Source organism: Vidua macroura, chromosome 3, assembly GCF_024509145.1.
Source record: "Vidua macroura isolate BioBank_ID:100142 chromosome 3, ASM2450914v1, whole genome shotgun sequence".
Lineage (NCBI taxonomy): Eukaryota > Metazoa > Chordata > Aves > Passeriformes > Viduidae > Vidua > Vidua macroura.
The window spans coordinates 78,793,089-78,812,718 of record NC_071573.1 but is presented as its reverse complement, the minus strand read 5'-3'; the positions used below and the strand labels follow the sequence as shown (position 1 = coordinate 78,812,718).

Here is a 19,630-nt window from a genome sequence, read left to right as displayed (position 1 = left end):
AGATTTTGATGCCCCTGACAGACCAAGGTGTTCTAATCTCCCTGCCATTGCTTCCTCCAGGCCTGCTCTGCAAGGACAGACCTCCTGCCTCTCACCCAGGCTCCTTCTCCGGAGTTTCCAGTGCTGCTCTTCTTATCTTGTACCAGTCTAAGCTCCAGAGTGTGTGTGTTAGTCCCTGACTGTCATCCCATGCTGCCCACTGTGGTGACTGGCAGCTGACTTCCTGATTCTCCAACACCACATTTCCCTCTGTTTCTGTTTCTTCCTTTCTACTTCTTTCTGTCCCATTCTCCCTCCTTGCATTCAGTATATTGATTAGACTTCTGTTTGGAGTCTCCACTTTTTTCCTGCAGCTGATTATTTTTCTGACCCCTGTGCTGCATGACAATCTTCTTATCGCCAGGCCTTCCAGGTTGCACTAACCCACCGTAGATAAAGGAGGTACACATCTGTTCAGAGGTGGGAGAAATCCCCCTTGCCTATTAATATACAAATTTATTGCAAGGCCTGGCTTTATTCTCAACTTATCAACCTGCTTGGAAGTTTTGCTTGAACAGATTAACAATGTACTAAAAGATTATGGGAAACCTTTCAAGGTTAAATCCTGTAAAAGGAATTAGGACTTAGGTTTGGAGCAGGATTTTTTTACCACTCATGTTTTCAGCATTGTGTCTTGGGACAGCCCTGACAGGCATTAGCCTGCTGAAAACTGATGGAAGGAGGAAGAGAGTTTCCAGGTGTGTAATGAAGGACCATCTGTCTCACACACCAGGCGATCACTTATGTGCACAAAAGGCTGTTAGGTTTCAAGGCCAGCTTTGGATGGGGGTCTTGCCCAGAAATGTCTATATTAGGTTTTTTTCTATACAGAGAACTATGAAACATGATCAATGAGAGAGTGAATAATTTGGATCTATTAAAATACAAAATCAGGGTGTAGAAACTCAAAAAAGAGGACTGGTTGCAATGCAGCTCTTCCCACAACCTTCCCACAGCTGACATCAGTGACCTCCTACCTGACCACAGCTTCAAAGCCACATAGACTCCAGGCCCATTGCCAGATAGGTTTTTGGAGCAGGGCTGAAGCATTTATGCCAATTCCTTGGCGATATCATTGGCGTGGACTCTACATAGGCCTCAGCACTTGCTGCTCCTTGGTCCCTTTGCCCCCAGATTGTTTTCAGTTCCCTCTGCCTTTCTCTTCTTTCCCTTTTGTCAGGTCACTTGACTTTGAAGCTGGGTGCACGTAATGAAACAGTGCCCAGCCTTCAGTCACAGGACTTGCAGTAAGGGCAGAGGTAAATAAGAGGTTGTGTCTTTGCATATATGACATGTACAGTGATAGATGTGACTGGACTTTGTCCATGGAGAGCTGCAGTTCATAGACATTATATTCTTTCTGTGTGATTCATTTCTCTCCTCACTAGGGAAAAAAAAATCCAGAAGAATACAAAACCAACTGTCTGCATTAGAAAAGGTTAATTTTACTTAAGCACAGGGAATTGTGCCACTGACATCCACACAATCAGGGACCTATCTGCACTTAGGTTTGCAGGATCATGATAGGGTCTCATCCTGTTCCTGTTAAAGAGTGAAAATTTCCATGAAATTTCACAATGTCACATTGGTGACAGACCTGTGCCAAGAAAGCTTTCTTCTGCAATGTGCTAGCATCTTGTTTCTCAGTCGTGATGATCAAACATAAAATAGTTCTGCCAACTTTTACATATATGGAACTTATTTAACATACAGGTTAACTGTTACTCACACAAATACTTCTATTCTTACATTAGAATTTTGCACAGTATCAAATGAAAAAAAATTCACATGAAGTAAGCCTATCCTGAATATGGAAACAAGGAAACAAAATCGTAGTGTGAAGAATCACAGTGTGTTTTTATGTGTTTTAGCAACTACACTTTAACTTAAATAATGACACCAGACTTCAGATTAATGCCGTAGTTTTGACAAAGCCTTGATGGGATCAGGGAGGCATCAGAACAATAAATCCAGTCAGTCAGTCAGTTTTTCCTGGGGAGCACCAAGGGTTTTGATGTGAACCTCTGGTATGACTATTGCCACAGAACGATGACTACCATAGTAATTGTTTAGTGAAAAAGGCATAAATAGAATAGTCTGAAAAACATTCAAAAGAATATATTAGTGACGTAACTAGGAAGTTCCCGTGATACTTCAATGTTCAGTTTGTTTAGGGCATCAGTTCATTTAGGGCATCAGTTCATTTAGGGCATTTTGAGAATGCCTTCAAGCTAGAGAAACAGATCTCACAGCCTGTGAGATCAAGCATTGTATGGGGAACAGCTGCTTGTTTTCTGTTTTCTTATTCTTCTCCCAATCCCACTTTTATCATTTTACTCAGCCTACTCATACAAACTCCTTTTTGCTCTACCAGTGTCCAGATGGTCCTGTCCAACTTGCCTCCCTACCAGTTTGTGAATTACTGACATTCACCCATAATTGCCCACACAAACACATGACTTGGGTGAGCAGAAGGTCCCAGTGATATTGTGATAGCTGGAGGGGTGGGTGAGGCATTAAGCAGGCAGTCAGCTTTCAAGGTGTCCCTCTCTGACCTTCAGTTCAGACTTCAAAGCCCATTGACTGGCTCCCTGCTGGAGGGAAGGGCATCTGGCCTGCCTGAAATTGGGGAAATTTTATTGTTTCCAGTTCTGGGCTCCTCGGTACAGGAGGGACATGTAGCTCCTATGGGTCCAGTGGAGGGCAACGAGGGTGATTGGGAGACTGAAGCATCTCTGTTATGAGGAAAGGCTGAGAGAGCTGAGCCTGGTTGCCAGAGATGTGACTGAAGGGAGACCCCATTACTGTGTATAAATATCTCAAGGGAGGTTACCAAGAAGATGGAGCCAGGCTCTTCTTGGTGGTCTCAATCACTCGGATATGAGGCAACAGGCAGAAACTGATGCATGGGAACTTATATACTGTGCAGATGACCATGCACTGGAACAGATTTCACAGAGACTGTGGAAGTTCCCTCACTGGAGGGCTGTCTGGACGCAGTCTTGTTCCACGTGCTTTGGGACAACGCTGGTAAACCAGGAGATTTGACCAAGCGAGCCGCTGTTCCCTTCCAACCTGACCCACTCTGACTCTGTGGTTTTGTAGTGCTTTTGCTCCCACGCAAATTATTATGAGCTTCCATAATTAAGCTGCAAAGGAGCTTCGGTCCAGGAGAGCGTCCAGCCCGCGTGGAGCCTCGCTCCGGCCAGAGCCCTGCGCTCCCGAGCTGCGGGGCCCGGGGCTCCGTCCCGCTGGGCGCTGCCCGCCCGCCGCGGCCGCTCGGTGTCGCCCTCGCAGCGGGCACGGCGGCGGCGGCGGCGGCGGCGGCGGCGGCGCCTCCCCCGGGGCAGCCCCGGCCCGGCGGCGGAGGCGCCGCTGGAGGGGCAGTGCCGAGCCCGGCCCGGCGGGAGCGGTGCCGCGGGGCAGCGCAGGTGAGCGCGGCGCCGAGCCGCGCCCCCGCCGCGGTTGCGTGTGGCTGCGGCGGGCCGGGGGAGCGCGGAGGGGCGGCGGGGGCCGGGCGGGGCGGGGTCGGGTCGCTCCTGGCGGGGCCGCACAGGTGATGGCGGAGGTGGCCGGGCTGTGGCGGGGCTGTAGCTGGGAGCGACAGCGGAGAAGCCAGTGCCCCGGACCGGAGTCGTGAAAGTGCTCCCTTCTTCCAGCCCGGGGAGGGACCCCCCTGTAGGGCAGAGACGGACCCGCCGGGATGCCACGTAGGTACAGGAGCCTGTGTCGACGTAGAGGTTCGATTGCAGGTGTGGGGGTGAAAACGAGGAGTCTTAACGCTCTTGTTTCAACTTTTAAGGCCGCGTCTGATGAGAAATGGAAATCTGGCTCAAAGTCATCTTTCCTGTTGTTGACATCACCTGAAAACTCCACTGGAAATATTTCCACTAGTTTGCTGCAAACATCGCTCCCCCCCGAGGTCTCAACACCGTGTGAGTACACACTGGCTGCTGGTAGAGCTCTGATTGTGGAAATCCTTGGCTACGGCATGTAATTGTTCTGCAGTGTTCTTATTATTGCAAGCATTAATAAAGAGCTTATCGTGCCCTGGGGTGTTGTATGTATTACAGCATAGACCGTGCTGTAGACTGTGCTCTGTTTTTTTTAAAAAGGCATGACCAGTATCTTCATATTTTTATAATTATATGTGAAGCGATTATTTGGGTTTCTGCTTGGTATTTCTGCAATGCACATGACCAAAGGGACATGTTGTCTGCTACTGAATACATTTTGTTCACAGGGAAAACATTGAGAGAGTTAGAAAGTAGCTTGCTGGTAGTTGGATCAGTGAATCTTTGCCCCATGAGTTGTTTAAATGAACTTAGAATGTCCTACCAATGTTAAAGGAGTAATTGGGAAGATCGGTAAGTCTGCCTCTGTCCAAAGACAGAAAAATTTAATCATGTCTTAACTCTTATGCAGCATTGGTTAGGCATGGATCAGATCCCCTGGTAGGACTGTTTGAGTCTGTGGTTTATTCTGAGGAGAATGTTATTTACTTTCTTTCAAGGTGATGTGTCAGTCTGCGCAGCTAGTTTTATAACAACTTATTTTGGCAGGCTCAAGTTTCAAGTATTGTGTAATCTTCATTCTCTAGATAGTTGGAAAACAAACTGTTTCTGGAGATGTGTGATTACATGTAAGAGCTGCAGTTGCATTGCAGACCACAAGACATGGTGTAATGACTGTCCTCCAGAACTTCATAACAATTTCCGAGCAGAAAATACTCAAAAATAGTTAATTACACTGCATGTAGCAAAACCTGCAGTTGAGTGATTACATGAAGTATTTACATGCCTGGTATGTAGATGATGTATGCCTGTTTGTCCATGAGGACCTATTAGTCTGCAAGGGTAAATGGGAATTGTGTAGCAGAAGTAGTAATGTCACTGCTTTTCTCCTTTTTTTTTTTTTTTTTTTTGTTTTGTTTGTTTGTTTGTTTGTTTGAAAATAAACTAATAACATTTAAAAAGGGGTTTTGTGGTAGTATTCAGTTGGAAAGTTTTCACTTTCCCCTGCTCCTTAATATTTACCCAGACAGTGCTACCAACCTCATATAGGAGACTGGCTTTGAACACAAGAAATGAAATAGCCAGTAAATGATTGGTAAAAATAAAATGAAAACCTCCTGATCATGCAGGTGCTTTCCTTCAAGATTTTTTCACAGTGGTCTTTTCTTTTTTGAGGAACAGAAATTGTGAGAAGTTGTCTGCACTAATGGGGTTCCCATGTTGGCTGATATGATGTAGTTGCAGGGCATCTTGCCCTGTCACAGGTGGCATGTTCTGGAGATTGGATTATCAAATTTATCATGTTCTTGGACTAGGTGAGATGAATGATACCTTAGTAAATCAGGTGCTTGTAGGGTGTGGTGATGAGCAATTGAGCCTCAAGCTGCGTTTCTCCATGTGTCTTTAGCTTCACCTCTGTTTGACTTAGCCAGTGAGTCATTTTGTGATGTAAAAGAAAAAGACCTTACAGTCCCTTACTCACTAAATCTGTATAACAGGATGAACACTGCTTATTGATTTGGATAGGTGGTGTACCAATGAACATTTTAAAAGCACATTCAGGTTCTTAAATTAATTACACTGACAACGGTATTTATTCTCATTAGTTTCAAATGTGCACTTTCTCTTTTTCCCTCAAGAGTTAGGACTTTGGATGAACTTGCAGCCAACTCGCAGTTGTATCTTTTTTTAGAGATATATCAGTACAACAGGTCGCTGGTGGAAGTATTTTATTTAAAATCACAAATGAGGTGCCATATTTTATTGGAAGGATTGATCTAGGGAGATATTTGTCAAAGACATAAATTAGTTGTAATTACTTTGGGCAAATAAAAATTTGAAATAAGTATTTTTAGTGACTTTTGTTTATTCAGGAATTAAATATGTGACTTCCTTAAAAATGGAAGGAAAGACCTTAAAAAAAAAAAATAGAAGGAAAGACCTTAATTCAGAAAGACCTTAATTCATAACAGCAAGGGGCTAATTTTCTTGCCTGCCTCCTGTCCAGCTATTTTTGATCCCAAAAATCTCCAGAATAGTTTCTGAAGTACAATACTAGAAATATTCTTGCATACCATTGCTATTCTTGCATACTTGTGAACCCTTTAGGAACAGCTTAGTTACTTCTCACTTGGCTACTCTACTCCCTGTTAGCAGGTGCTGCTGAAGAATAGTTTGTTACAGTTCATTGACAGCAGTTGTGAGCATTGTGAAATCCTGAAATACCCCATGTCTTGCTGTGACCTGTCCCTGAATTATGTGTACTGGTCTCTTTCTAAACTTTTTCCACTCCTTTTGTTTGTGTTTGGTTTATCTCATGCTGCCATTCAGAAGACTGCTGGATTTGTGAAGGCAGGTGTTCCAAATTTAGGCAGTCAGAATAAATGTGTAGAGTCCTTGCTTATTTGTTGCATAGCTTTCAAACACAAGTGTTGGGATGTTCCCTGTGACTGGGATGTTCTCTGTGTATTGCTTCCTTTGACAAGTTGTGCATGGCATGTTTTGTATTCGAAGTGCTGCTGGTTTGGCCAGACAGGTATTTTTCTTGTCTTCTGGAAAATACTGAGGTTGAGCTGGAGATGTGAAGGTGTTGAGAATGAAGCAGGAAGGATACTGTTGGTGTGCAGCAGTTTGATACCTAGTCAAGAATGCTATCAGAAAAACCAAATATGAAATGAGTGTCAATTTAGGACACATTTTTGAGAGGTGTGTGATAAATGAAGCATTAAGGCTGCACAGGACTTTGAGGCTAAAAGCAGTATTATAATAATAAGCAATATAGCTTATTACCACTAATAGTTAGTTGGGTATATCCTGTTGCCATAAATCAATCCCCATTGGATGGCCTAATGGACACAGTACAACAGCTTGAATTAGGCATTATCCAGTTGTGGAGAGGTTGTCTTGCTAGCCTCAGTGGTGTACTTCTGATGCAATATCAAATGCATAGGTAGCTCATGATATCATGCAGGGCTGCAGATTACTGGCTTGCTCTTGCACTGTTTTACTTTTGATCCTTTGGCAGTAATCCTGAAATAAAAGGTCCTTGGAATGAACAGGAAGATGCTTTCTACCAGCCAGCACTCTTGTCTTCCAGCTATCTCCTCTGTGGCTCTCTCCTTCCCACTCTCCATACCCACTCCTGCTCCTCCAAACCCTAGGTGCATCTCAGCCAAGCCACAGCCATGAGAGGCAATCTGGCTAGGATTAGGGATGGGATTTGGGCACATCTGTGGCAAGTGGTGGATGCCAGCTAGATGGAGCATACTGGGGCTACAGGGTAGCTGGGGTGTGATGTACTGAGTGTAGGTACCCTGGTGGGTTTGCCATAATCCTGAAGAAAAATTTATATACTCCTATGCCAAAAAAAAGCCTAGGCTTTTTAATCTTATGTCATGATCAAAAGCATTTGTGGTGTACTCTTCAAATTAATAAATCATACCTCCTTCAAATGCTGCATTTAAGCAAGCTGCTTCTAATAGCCTATCCCTTACTCTCTCTCTCATGATTTGTCACCTTCCCCAGCTAAGCACAATCCACTTTGTGAAGTGAACCACTGTAGATACAGGTTTTGTGTGCATGTCTTGGCATGCTGTTGGACAAAAGCATTTTCATTTGCATGATGAAAAATGCATTTGGAATTGATGGAAATGAGTTCCTTAAGGGTGTGCATCTTCATTGTGTCTGCATTGCAGTAGCATAATTTCCTTTTCCAGTTTGAGATGCCAATTGCTTTAAGCCAGTCAGGAGTATTTTCTGTTGGTTTTAACAGCATCTGCAATGTGACATCTTAGGAAGAACTGTTGCTAGATCTATTATTGTGCCAATACCATTCTGAATTAAAGTGCCCTAAATTGTCTTGGTTGGGTCAGTCACTGAGGAAAAGTGCCAGCCTTATAAAATAAGAAAGCACCATGAATGTATGGTAATTATATATGAGCTTAATATTTGAGTAACTCTTTAATAGTGGTCACAGTGAATCCTTTCAGGTATGTTTTACTTCTGTTCAGAGTTTGATGTCTGTCTGTGCAACAGATGCAGAAATTGCAGCTGGTTCAGAGTCCTGGGCGGGATGTGATCTTTTCACTGTATCACTGCTGTTGCAAGTAATTGCACTAATAATTGCCAGGCAGATCTGTTGCTTGACTCAGATTTTTAGTGGTTTGTAAAGCTTACGTATGAGTAATTTTCCTTCATTTTCTGTCTGAGCACTTTTGGGATTTGACAATGTCTGGCTGAAGTCTTTCAAGAGGATTATGGGATGGAGGGAAGGGGGTGTGTCTTTCTTCTGGCTGTGGAATTATCTGCCTGACATCTACAGTTTTTCATTGATGTTATTGTTCTGGTTTGAATCCAGATTTTAAAAAGTGCAGCGCTGTCTTACCAGTTTGTTTTTTTCCAGACTTTGCAGCAGCTTCTGTATTCTTGCAACTATGAGTTGTTCTTTTTTCCCAGCTTTTCTGTTAAATCCAGTCATACTCTTTCCATGTGCTCTTTTTTTCATTATTATTTTTAAGTTTATGGTGGTTTTTAATGTTTATTTTTAAGCTTATGGTGTAAGTATTGCTGTGAATGGCAGACTCAGGTGTGGAGTGAGCTTAAACATGAGTTTGAAGTATAGTATTTTATTAATGAACAGTCAACTACCAAGTTGGATTCTCTTCTTTCCCTGTAAGACTACACTTAATCAGTTTGGAGAAGCCAGGGTTTAAGAAATCCTGACCTGGCATGCACTGGGTGAGGCTGTCATCCATTTCACTTATTCCCTGGTGTCTTGACAGACAAGTGGAGGTAAGTAGCTTCATTACCGGCATGCCTGATAAAGCAGAACTGGATTTGGGGATGAATGAGGACAGCTCAGTAAAGAGAGGGTGTTAATGTTAGCTGTCTTAGTTGCTGCTAGCCTCAAAATAAGAAGGATGAAATTTAATTTATTTAAATTCTAATGATGTAAAGAGTTTTCAAAAACTTACCAAGTGACATAGATGTTTTTGGCATAGTTGGAATAACAGAGTGCCTAACATTAGCAGCTTCTCTGTGTGACCATTTTTACAAATCATACTTTGGTTGAAGGCAGTGAGAGGTGGATTTCTCTTGCTGATTAGGACAGGACTGTCTGTCTGGAGAGATTTCTTTCAGCTCTTCCATTTCTGTAGCAAGGAGCTGAGCAAGTTCCATGGCTGCAGGAATGATGAGCCTGGTTTGGAGCTGTGGGTAAATGGTTTTATGGTCAGCCTGGCCAATTCTCATTTCTAAGCTGGCTGAGTTTCATTTGCAGGGAGATATGACATATTCTCTTTAATGCCTTTCACTCTTGTAGGGCATCCATATCAGTGACTCTGTCAAGCTGAGGAGAGAACACAAGTGAACTGGAAACAGCCTGAGAAAATCAGAGAAGAAAGACAGCAAATGAGAAACACAGCTTGAAATTTGCTATTTGATAAGAAGAGCTATTTCTTCTCACTTGCTTTGTGCTTGATATATTCTGGTTTAATCTGATGTCTTCTAGTATTTTTCCAACCTGATTTTCTTCTACTTACTTATCCTACCTTTGGTTGTCTTATATTCTCCTTCCTTGAAACTTTTCTAGTTTTGCTAAACCTTTTTAAAGAGGAGAAGGCCAGACTTAAAACTTCTAAGATGCAATTGAGTTTCTTAGATGATTGAATAAAGGTGGGTTTGGTTGTACTCTCTGCAGTAATAATTTTTTAGCACCCTTCCTGCTTTTTAACTGTGCTGATGCTTTCATAAGAACAGTCCACTGTCAATCCAGGATTTAATTCCTGAATTATCCCAAGCCCATCATTATGCATATGAAGTTGAGGTGTTTTTTCCCAGCACGAATACCAGACTGTGTTTAAATGGTATTGAAATCTACCAGCCATTTTTAACAGTTGTAATCTTTCCTTGTCCCCTTGTGATTCATTAGTGGGTATAATGAACACAATGTATGCTTAATGCAGATGGCTTTGGGGCTGCAGGCTTAGTGTCCTTCTCTTGGGAAGACTGACCTTGTACTGTTTATTTCCTGTCTGACTGGTTCTCTATACAGATGAGGCCTTTTCCTGTTATCCCATGACTGCCTAATTTTATAATACTGGAACTTCTTTTGTGTTTTTTTGGTTTTTTTTTTTTTTTTTCCCTATTAAGCAGCCTTCCTTCCTTTGGAGGGAATCTTTGGGGATTGGACATGAGTTACTGAGGAATAACTTGACATCAGTATAACTGTGGTAACAGGCTATGTGTCCACTCACCACCAATGTGAAGTAGCTTAATTTAAACATCCATCTCGTGTCCAAACAATCAACAGTCACGTCCATCTAATCTATATTGCAATCATATCCCAGCTTGCTTCATAAAATTTTAAGTTTCAGTATTCTGTTTGGATTTAGTTTAGGTTAAAGACAGCCCTGCGTGTATTACGGTAACTCACTTTTCCTCATTCTTCCTACTTGTCAGAACAGGTTGACTGTTTCTATATTTAGCTCTGCTTTGTTTATTCATCCTTTCTCAATAAGAATTTTACACTTTGTTTACCTGGAAGCAAGATGGGTCCCAGTGGGAAAGTGAATGGCAGAATTAAAAGAGTGGTATGAATACTTGCACTAAGTGGCACACCATATCAATAAATCAAATTTGTAAGTATAAGCTCTGGTCCTTGGCAGAGTCTCTTCATAAAAAAACCTAATATTTTAAGAAATTTTTCCCAGATTCATAGTCTCCATACAAGAATAATTTAGGTTTAAAAAAGCAAACCCATTTTTTTTGCTGCCTCTTTTCTGTTCCCCTTATCTCTGCCCACCAACACATGGTTGAGAAATTTAAGAGCCAACTTCTGGGTTCCATATGCTCTCAGAGAATTTAACCTTTCATGTCTATAACTGCAGACATGCATATACAAATGAGGAGGATGTTGCTGCTTCATTTACTAGAACTGTGACAGTTTTGCTTCTTTTTGTTTGTAATCCTGAAAGTAGGATACTTGGCATGGGAGACAGAAACAGAAACTTACTCAAAATCAAGCATACAGAACTTCGATACATGTATTTACAGCTTTTAAGAATAATTTTTTTGAAAAGTTGTAATAAAATGAATTTGCTTACATATTGTACATGGGTTTGTACATGCAGAAATGTCTGAATATACTTACATGGGGTGAACTGGTTTTGGTGAGCAGACACACCAAAAAAACAGGTAAGGGTGCATTCAGAAGAACTGAGCACAGCACTTGAAAGAAAAAACAGACCAACATTTTAAAAGTTTATTTGTTCTCCTCACAATTTGAAATTAAGACTCTTTCTTTGACTAGGCTGAAATAAGTGCTGAGCTACTCAGGAGGCTGTGATGTAAAGCTAGTTTTGTCTGGGAGCCATTCTCAATCTTTCCCAGACATGGAATAAAGAGTGTCAGTGAAACTGAGAACTTGCCCTGTGTTTCAGTCCTGTGTAACTCTCATGAAACACACGGATACTCTGCCTTAGTAGAAAAAGCACTAAATGTGTTTTTCAAGTAAGCTAAGCCAGGGAAGGTTGTCAGAGGAGAGTGCCACTATGATGGAATTTCTCAGCACACTAGTAAATATGTGCTACAGTGTTTCACATTAAGATGAAGGATTTTTCTGTCATTCTAGGGAGCTGTATTCTTGTCATCATCCCCAAAATACTGAGATTTTGGAAAGCATTAACTGTATAGGCAGTGTCTTAGTTTGATGGTTATTACACTGTAAATTTTAATATAGCAGCAAGCGTCTGTTGTATGTCTGTCCTTTTTACCTGTAAAAAGCAAACTGACCTTCAGTTGATCAGTTGTCATGATTCAAATTTTGAGTATGGGTATCCATTCTTCTGCTAACAAAAGTTTTTCATGGTTTGTATATGCTAAGCTTAGCTCAATATATATATGGTGTTTCAGGGAAAACAGAGTCAGGCAAAAGTGTAATGCAAAAGTTAGTAGATTTTACCAAGTACCATTTGAAAATCACTTCCCTTATGCTCTGCAAGTGGGATTTTCAGGCCTTGCTTAATTAAGGTTCAAGAATAAAGTGATACTGAAATAATGACTATTTTAAAAATTCCCATGATTTGTACTCAAATAACAGTATGGTCCACAGAGAGGTAAGAATCAACAAATTGTGTGTAGCAAAATAATGATTAATTTACTGTATTAAGTCTCAGAAGGGTAGAACTGAAAAACAAAACCTTCAACTAGTTTTTGCATTATTAGATAGTTTATAGATGGATGCTTATTATCCTGTTTTTTTAAATTGAATTTTATGTCATATTTTGTATCAGTAATGCTAGATCAAAACTTGATTTCTCTGCTTCTGTGGCTGATCTCATTCAGTTCGATGATTGTTTATGTGAATAAGACCCAAAGAATGTGGCTTTGTATGAAAAATATCCTCCCAGAGGGAGTTGTAGTAGGCTCACACTTAATATAAAGGGGAAAAAGACAGAAATGAATGTTTATGTTTCCTTGTCTTGTTGTACAATGATTTTCAGTGAAGTTTCATATTCTGTGAAATTAAATCTGTAGCCAAGATAATATGATATTGGACAGTTTTTATACTTCAGCATGCAAGTCTGTGCTGTTGAAACAATAGGCTGAGTGTTTTTAGGTGCAGATAGCCTGACTAAAATAACGTGTTGCCAAAGAAGTCGCAGTGCATTTTTGATAATGTTGAGCAGAGAGATAATTGTGAACTCTGCATGGTGTGTTACAGTCATGGGAGCAGTTAACATGATAAAGAAAACCTCAGCTTTCTCTCTGTTTACAAAACTGGCCTTTCTGGAAGGACTGGAAAACAAGAATACAAATATATAATCTGCTTGCATTCTTTTTCCACCCCTCCTTTTTGCCTCCCTGTGTTGAGCCAAAAATAAGTGAGGAGACTAACTGTAAGAAAACAGCACTAGAGTCAGTCCTCCTTTTGCTTAGTTTTCTCTCTCTGTTTTATACCCCACTGGGAGCTGGTGGTTGTGTGGCAACTGCAGCTCCCCTGATTAGGTGTGATTCAGTCCTGTAGTGCTAAGAGAGCAGAACTCTGCTGTTAACTCCTCCTTACTCACACTGCAGTACCTGCAAATCCAGAGATGGAGCAGCACAGTTCAGGAGTCAAGTTTGATCCCATCTGCACTGAAACACCAATGCGTGTTTCCACCATATTAGGCCATTGCTGTGATTGTAAGGTAATGAAGACATCCTTGACCTTTTCCCAGTTTAATTTTCCCATTTTATCTTTATTCTGTGCCACTTCTAAAAGCTCTGCATTGTTCCCCAATTTAATCTTCACCCCTCTTTTGTCCTAGTACTTTTGTATCATTGATTAGAGAATTACCTGATTTTCTTTGATCTGTTCCTCATCCCCTACAAATCTCCTGTTGTTTTGCTAGTTGTGGTCCTAACAGTGGTTAATAAGTGCTGAGTCAACACTTAGAACCCAAAAGAGATGTGAACAGAGCAAAAGGTTTTTTGACAATCCTTTAAGAAAGAATTTGTGAGAGAATGGAAAAGGATATGTGTCCCTCTTCCATACCTTTCCAGGCCATCTTTATAGATCACATTGATTGTCGTGACACATCTTCCGAGGCTTTTTAAAGGCTTTATGTTCAGTATTTTCTTCCTCATCCTATCCTCTAGCTTTTACCTGTCTCAGTTTCCAATCTTATTTTTCCTGCTTTCACTTCAACTCTAGTACTGTTTTGGGTCTTGGGGCATGTTTTTCCATCTCTGCTTTCACCACTCTCTGTGTTCCAACATCAGTAGCTTATGGGCTTTTCTGGTTGTGCTTCTAGCTTTGCTAGGCTTCCAGTCCTTATCAGTGTGCTGGTTTTTGATAACAATGGTCCACTGCGTTCCTTGGTAGGAGTGATGGTTTAGGAATATCTATTTCTATCTTACTGGACAGGAACTGCCACCTCCTTGAGATTTTTATTGTGTTTTTCTTGTATGTTGTAAAAGTGAAAATGGAATTCCTTTCAAAAGGGTATCCTCAAATATAAGAGGCACAGGGGTGCTGAGCTTCGTAAGTGTAGGGAAGGAGATGGCCATGAGGAAAATCCTGCCTGTTTCCAGGAATATGATGTCCCTCTAGCATGATCCTACTCTTCCCTGTTTCTCTGTCATCAGGTTTGGGATTTTTTTGCTTCTTATTTCTCTTTAGGACCTGGGCAGCCTTTGTGGGCAGATAATGTAAAATGTTCTTCACATCTTAATACAATCTTGTACGAGCTGGCCTCTTGTAAAGTATGAAGGAGACTCATATATGCTGAGATTACAGAATATTCATTAACTATAAAGCAGATACACTGACCTGCATAATCCTTTTCAGTACTCAAAATAGACCAAAGCATCTGACTGAAGACAAATAAAAAATCTAGGGAGACTGAAATGGATATAACAAATAGCATCATCCTCCATGGTTCCTGTTAGTGGCTGACCAAAGAGGTGCTTGCACTAAGGGATCCTGACTTTACCAAGGTGCTGTAGGTAAGCCCATGTAGTGACACATTTCCAGGTTTTCCTTTCTTTCAGGCTGTGGGAAATATCCACAAGCATTAAGAGGCTGAGTGTCTTTAAAGGCAGTTTCAGTTCCCAGAGAGATGGCTTCTACTGCAGGATTGCTCCTTTGGGTTCCTGCAGTGCCTGTGAGCACACAGGGGAAAGGAGGCGGATCAGGGAGCAGTGAGGGGGAGTGGGGGTCATTTGTGTTCACTTTGCACTCTCAGCTCTCCGTACTTGACACGAGTACAAATATTTTTGGATTATGAATCTGTGACTTCTTGTGCACAGCCATGAGGGCAGAGTCTGCACTGGGAGCTGAGGTTCTGTCCTACAGGAGGAGAAGCTTTCAAGAAATGCAGTCTCTGTAGCATAGTTTCTTGAAACACCTAAAATTATATTAGTGGTGATCCTTTTAATCTGTACAAAGAGCCTGCTGGTGTGGGAGATTTTTATTTTACCTGGTTGGGTATTGCATTTCAGTGCAGCAGATGGCATGTGTACGACAAGTGCCCTTTGGTAAGAGTAAACACAGCAAGAAATACACCCCAACCCCCTGGCACTTTCTTAGGCCTTTTATAACATCAAAGCACCCTTGTGCAATGCTCATTTCAGTCACCTGATGCAAGAGCCAAGGTTTTGTGATAGCTACTTTATTCTGTTGTTCCTATGTTAGTACAGCTGGCAAGATTCTCAAGATCCAGGGAAGAGCAATGTGGTATTCAAGGTGAGATGTGTTAATTGAGCTGTAGCCTGAGCTGAGAGAGATTAACTTCAGTTGCTTGTCCTGGAATTATTTTGTGACAATGCATAGCTTTTTAAAATTAACTGAGATCCTAGTTTGCAATATAAGTAGGATAGGATGGAAACATGATTTTGTTTATTTTGGGCTTGGTGAGGAGGCATTCCTCATGAATCAAATGCTGAGTTGAGACTATTGCTCTGCATGGCTTGCACAGAACAAATGAAGGAGGACATTTGGGAACTGGGCTGTTCAGTTGGGTTGGAACAAAAGAGCGCTGGGGTAGGGAATCACTTTTGTTATCTGACTGAGATTCCCACCAGTGAACTTCTGCATGGAGTGGGGAAGAGTCTTCTGTAGAACTTCCAAAGAAGCAAGTAATAAAGATAGCACAGAGGATGCCCTGATAGCACTGAGAGATCCTTCAGCTCCATGTCTGCCAGTGGTCAAGGCAAGAGGATCAGAATTTCCATAGTTTTGTTTGCATGACCTGTTTGGAGATTGCTCACAAACATTGCCTATACAGATACAGCTGTGAAGGGCAACTTGACCTTGTTGTATTACAACTTTATAGGGGAATTTAGATTACTTTTTGCAGTTACTGTTTCTTATGGTAGCCTTCCTTCCAGAATAACTTAGGGAGAGTCTGTGTCTGTGTGAATCAAACTCTGTCCCTGACTATTGATAATGGTGAGTGCATTAAACATCAAAGTCTTTTTTCTGTGGGGAATCAAGTCCCTAGTCTGGTCCCCCAAGTCCAGAGCCTGCTTTATTGGTATGGCATATCCCTTTGGTCACCTTAGGTCAGCTGTCCTGGCCATGCTCCCTCCTGGCTTCTTGTCCCCCTCCTCACTGGTAAAGCAGGAGACACTGAAAGGGCCTGGACTCAGGGTAAACACTGCTGAGGCACGACTAAAACATCAGTGTGATACAACATTGTTCTCATACTAAATCCAAAACACAGCACTGAACCATCTACTAAGAAAATTTGGGCAGGGCATGAAATGGACTGGTGCAGCTGAAGGCTTTGTGCAGATACTTCTTCAAACCAATGTTATTCACTCACTGCCAGGACTGTCTTTAGACTGTGTTTGCATACACTAAACTTATGCCTGGATTCTCGTTGTAGCATCTGAGTCAGCAAATGTGTCCTACTACTGTATTCAGCCCAGTATGTTTTAATGGAAAAAAGGTCTTGTACCAAAACTGCCGCTGTCATTGTTGTGCGGTCTGTCCCAGCATGTGGCTTTTCTCAAGTGTAACTCTCCTTCTCACCCCAAAATCTACAATTGTGAAAGTCTTACTGGCCTGCCACCACATGTCTTCAAAGAACCCAAGTGGCATTTTTAATGAGAATTGCTTTAGAATTCCTGGCTTGATTTATGAGGTAAAGAAAAAAAAATAATCACAGAAACATTATCCTCTTACCTGTTAAAATTTTTTTCTTCAACTTTATGGTGATAGAAGTGTAACTTTTTGCAAATGGAATACCCAAATGTTTACCTGTTTTCCACTTAGAAACATAGACTGTCTTTGCTTAAATGCAAGACAGTTTGAGAGAAAGGGAAGTGGAAAGGACTAGAGGTCTTTGTTCTAAGTTGTGGAATAAATAAACATTCAGGACCTCAGCACTGGATGTTTGCTGAAAACTTTTCCCGTAACTTGTCTTTGAGAAATAAAGCTGAAAAGTTTTTTAGCAGTTTGCTGTACTGTTCTAAGGAGGTTTTTGTGACTTGTACAAAGTGAGACAAATATGGCAGCAGGCCTTTGCTTTTGGTTTCCTTTCATCAGCCCACCAGTGTTAATGTATGCACTTCTTTCTTTTGGACAGAAAGAAGTCTATGTGACAGCCACAGAAATAAAGCAAGTACAATCATTCTGCACTATTTATGCATTCATAATCATAATTCATAAGCATGTTCACAGGTATAGAAATCCACTCCAACCCATGCTGAGGTCACCAGTTACAGCAGGTGCCCTAATTCTTATCAACATCTTCACTGCCTTTCATAAAGTGCCAAACCTGTTCCCATTTATGGTGCACTTAGCCACCAGATGTAATTTCTCACTATTCAGTAACACCTCCCTCTCCTTTCCCCCCTCTAAAAAAAAGAAAGCTTGACTCCCAACATTGCTCTCATGTCTTACAAATATGTGTGAAAGTCTGTGGCAAGAAGCTGACTCTGTTCCTCACCACTAGCCAGTCCTCTTCTGCTGCCTTGCATGCTTGTGTCTTCCAGCACTAATTCCTGTAATTCAGGTGCTGGAGGAGGTGTGTACTGTAGTTTTAAACACCCTTGAGTGCAAGTTGTGTGGGTCATTAGCATAGGCAAGTGCTATGAGAGAACACAGAGGCAAGGGGTACTGCTGGATATTTGGTTTCCCATGGCTTTTATTTAAAAAGGAAATTAAACATGAAAAACCGTAAGAAGTGAATGCTGTGGTGTAAACCTTAAAGAGGTTAAACAATTTAAACCGTAAACTGAGTATTTGCTGCTGTGTGGGAGACATGGCCTGTGTGGTGCAGAGGACAAGCAGGGACTGGGCAAGGCTCTGGAGAGGTAAAAGTGCACTTTTGTGTGGAAGCCATGACCTGGAACCCAAGAGCAGGCTCGCACCATCGGCAGAAACGCTTGACTAATTCTGGCAGTTCCTGCTCTCTCTCGGATTTGCTTTGCAGCTTTAGTGTTACGTTAACTCCTCCTTGGTGTTACATTAATCCAGGGCAAACAAGTTCCTTTGGTTTCTTGTTGCATTCCCAAACAAACACATTCATCAAAACTAGGATAACTTTCTGCACATACATCACTTTTACTGTGTTCTTTTGCATGCATTTACTCTGCACACAAGTCTGAAGAATATGTTTCAGGATTTTTGTTTTCTTGTTTTAATACCTATCTCTGTAAGTACTGTACTGAGGGCTTAGATCTCCAGGGAAGTTTGTTTACACTGCACTAGCAATGATCAGTTCACATGAGTTTAAATCCAAGGAATGAAACAATAGCAACATAAATAATGGCATTATTATTATTAATATTATTATTATTATTATTATTATTATTATTATTATTATTATTATTATTATTATTATTTTGTCCCTTGTATGGTCCAGAGCAGAACTGTGTCTGAAAATGCAGCGAAAGTATTCTTTGAGAGGAGACTGGCACTCTTTTGCAAAGATTGCCCAGATGCCAGGTCCAGTACTGGAATAAGACATTTCTTGCCCATATTGGTTCTGCTGACTTTGTTTCAGTCTCTTAAATTGTTTTTATAAGCTTTGAATCAGAGCAAGAAAGAGCAATATTCTTCTCATAAAAATGGTAGTAAAGCCTCCTGCTGCTTTTGAAGTGAATTTCTGTGTATCCTCATCCCAGCATGTCTGTCAGTAAACTAACATGGAGTCTAGCAAGAAGGAAACTTCTCAAATAGAACTTTTCCTAACCAGATGGAAATACAAATCTGTTATTCTCAATCTCCAAACCTTGTTTATGTAAGATCTCAGATGCCTTGTAAGAGAACAGCTACAAGTCTGTTGATGCAAAATTGCAAGTATTGTTCTTGTGTGTAAAGTTTGTCAGTATTACTGGAGGTACCAAAACAGAAAAAGTAAAAAGAAAACTGCTTACCAAGGGGTAAGCTCTGCTTGATGCTTCTGGCAGAAGTTTTGCTGTGTAGGACAGGAACAGGATCGATTTCAGACTCTTCATTTCTTTACCCTCTGCTGCTTCCTGCTGAACTACCTTTTTTTTTTTCCCCAGTAGCCTGAAACACATTCCAGAAATGTCTGTGTGAGGTAAAAGAGTAAGAGTGCCAAGGCTACTGATGAATAAGAGACTTTGTGATGAATCTTGTAAAATTGGACCTTTTCATTCAGAGAATAGCTCTCAATTACTGAGTCTTTTGTTGCCTTCTTTTGAATTGCCAGGGAGGGGAGGAGATGTCAAGTGTTGTCCTGCAACACTTCCCTCTAGCACACCTGAATTACCAGAGGGGTGAATTGCTTTGACAGGGAGGGGGTGGGTGGGGGAAAATGCAGAGGAAGCTGACTCAGTTTGTTAAATCTGAAGATGCATCAATTGTATTACCTCACTTCTGAAACTACACAGTTTTGGGATATTTAAGTTTATGTCAGAAGTTTGATTTTGAACTTGCTGATCCAAGCTGAGAGATGACAATGAAAACTTTCAGCTTTAAAATCACCACTTTTTAAGCAGATATTCACATCTTACTGACACCCAGTTCCTTGGAATAAATCTGTAAGATTTATTTTTTTTTTTCTATTCTAAACTGTTTTGCAACAATATTATTATTCTAAGATTTGGTTTATTTGTTGATA

General features: G+C 41.2%; 1 protein-coding gene across 9 annotated transcripts in view; it reads left to right on the top strand.

Annotated features, from left to right (window-relative positions):
* Window positions 1-3,628: 3,628 nt before the first annotated feature.
* ANKRD6 (ankyrin repeat domain 6) overlaps window positions 3,629-19,630 on the top strand; it is an 83,727-nt gene continuing 67,725 nt past the window's right edge. For 8 of the 9 annotated variants that reach the window (XM_053974311.1, XM_053974308.1, XM_053974309.1 and 5 more), the window contains exons 1-2: window positions 3,629-3,749; window positions 3,842-3,974. The gene's annotated coding sequence lies outside the window, so the exon portion shown is untranslated. Of the gene's footprint in view, window positions 3,754-3,841; window positions 3,975-19,630 lie in introns of all 9 variants that reach the window. The other variant, XM_053974307.1, reaches the window with a different exon arrangement.